This window comes from Physella acuta, unplaced genomic scaffold (assembly GCF_028476545.2).
Source record: "Physella acuta isolate Inbredline_101_S28 unplaced genomic scaffold, ASM2847654v3 ptg002115l, whole genome shotgun sequence".
Classification (NCBI taxonomy): domain Eukaryota; kingdom Metazoa; phylum Mollusca; class Gastropoda; family Physidae; genus Physella; species Physella acuta.
The window spans coordinates 22,501-25,000 of NW_026733616.1; positions in this window are offsets into that span (position 1 = coordinate 22,501).

Below are 2,500 nucleotides of genomic sequence, written 5' to 3' on the forward strand. Positions count from 1 at the left end.
TCTCTCGATTTGCATCGAGCCGACTGCGTTTTGCAGACCCGTCGCCCGTTCCGAGGGCTGGGCCAGTGCGAGACTTTTATCGAGCCACCAATACTGCTTGGTTGCGTTAGCACTGCGCGTCGCCGCTGGCTTCACGCTACGGACACGTACTTTTACCTTCACTGGCGCGACCTGCGCGCCGAGCCCGCATTTTACCGGGAAGCTAGTCGGGAGACTGAGCCACGCACGGTCAGATCGGGCACATGTCGCTGGCTGCGAGGGAGCGCGGATCCTAGCGTCACATAGAGGCTTCACCGACACTCACCTCCACAATAGTAGATACAGACCGTTTTAACCGCCGTATTTCTGCCCATACCTCTAGTGTTAAACCGAAAAATCGGGTACATAGTCTCGGGGAGGACCGGGGTGCCGCCCCATGAGGGGAGCCCGCACGGAGGGCGCCGGGGGTGCCGCGACCCGGGGGGCGGCGCGGGGGTGTCGGGGCGCATCTACGGGGCTCACTCGCGCGGGCGCCACACTTCCGGGGGGCGCCCCAGGTGGGGTGCCAACTTTGGCGCCCCCGACTAAGGGGCCGCCCCCACTGCGGTTACACGCTTTACGACCACCCACCCGCGTTCCCCACCCCAGGGGGCATGCGAATCACCCGCCAGGGGCGTTCTGGGACCGAGGGCGCCGCTCCGGCACAAGGGGGAGCCAAAACGCCCCGAGTTCCCCCGCGGCCACCTCGACACCTGGGCGGGCGGCGAGGGGTGTCCTGCGATCGGGGTGGGGAGCTCTACCAGAATCACCCGCCAAACTTCACCGGGGGCGTCTCCCGGCGCCCCTGCGCTCGGGTGACGAACAGCGCCCCGGGCTATCCCGGGCGCCCTATGGCGTCCACCTTCGATCGGAAGGGTGATCTCGACTCGGGCTGAGGCGGGCCACAACAATCCGCGGTCACATCGGAGCCGTCCAGGCTAACGAGGCCCCGGCTCACGGGTAACCCATGGGGCTGGACCGGGAGTCCGCCGTTAAAGAAGAAAGAAATGTAGTGCAAACCAGAACCAGTTTTTTTTATTTATTTTATAACTCGACTAATAATCGTCACAAAATTATAAACTTGGTACCTACGGATAGCCCTGGGCCCAACCTAATACAGGATGTCCATAACTATGCGCTAATTAAATAATTAATGGGTATTAAGGTCGGTCTTAGTAAATTGCTATATAAAGTCTAAGACCAGAACCAGTATTTTAAATTTATTTTATAACTCGGCTCCTAATTGTCACAAAATTTAAAAATTGGTACCTATGGATAGCCCTCGGCCCTACCTAATACACCGTGTCCATAACAATGTGGTAATTAAATATTTACTGGGCGTTAGGGTCGGTCTTAGTAAATTGCTATATAAAGTCTATATAAAATTTTACGAATTTAAAAAAAAAATTCCTACCGTCAAAAATAGCGACGCCTAGACCACCACACCTGTTCTGACGTTAAATCCTACTTGCACACACGTGTGGGAATAGATTAGATATCATCTAGAGATAGAATTCCTAATTATTTAATTAAAATAGAGACTCTAGATTTAATAGTTGTGTCATAGTTACATTAAGTCGAATTAGCGAAGCGGAGGCGGGAACTAGATTCTAGATCTAACACTTCGATTGCGATGAAAAAAAAATAGCTTTATTTTAAGGCCGACAAGGCAAATACGGTTTAATTAATATTAAAGAAATAAGTCCGAACACCTACCTTAAGCGAATCATCTACACAACACATGACTAGAAATAATACACGTCCACACGAAGAGCGATTGAAACGGTGACTGCAACGGTGAAAACTTGTACGACGGAAACATGGCGCCTAGGTTATGCCTACTTCCGGTCTGATGAAAATTTTTAATTCATTTTAAATTTTGCGCTCTATTTCGTCCGCGCTTGTCCACTTAAACTCTACAGAAAAGATAGTCTATATAAAAATAATTCCTAGAAGACAATTTTATGAGAGATCACCCACATTTATTTACCCTGCCTGTCTACCTTAGGGTTAGAGTTTGAATTTTTCTAGATTCAAGCCAAATATGCCGTGTCGATTAAACGACGACGTACATAACAGAGCGAAGACAATGAATGGTTCCTTAATTAACTATAATTACGGTCCTAATACAACTACAATTCACCATAGTACTAATATGTATGTGTATTGTTGTTTTGGGAGTTCTGTCATTACATTTTAAATTATAAAAAAAACGGGTTTACGATACACTTCATTACGCCGCCGATCGTGGTTTTAGATTTAAATTTGGTCGGATTCGGTTTATTATTAATTTATATAATACTTTATACATACTTTAATTCATTAAATACATTTATCTATGTATTTATTTCATTAGTTAAGTATTTGTTTAACTAAAAATTATCAATTTAAGGCATAACAATTACAGAAAACGATTGTATTTGAGATAAGTCTTATCGAACCATTTAGTAGCTGGGTCGGTTTATTATTAATTTATCTAATA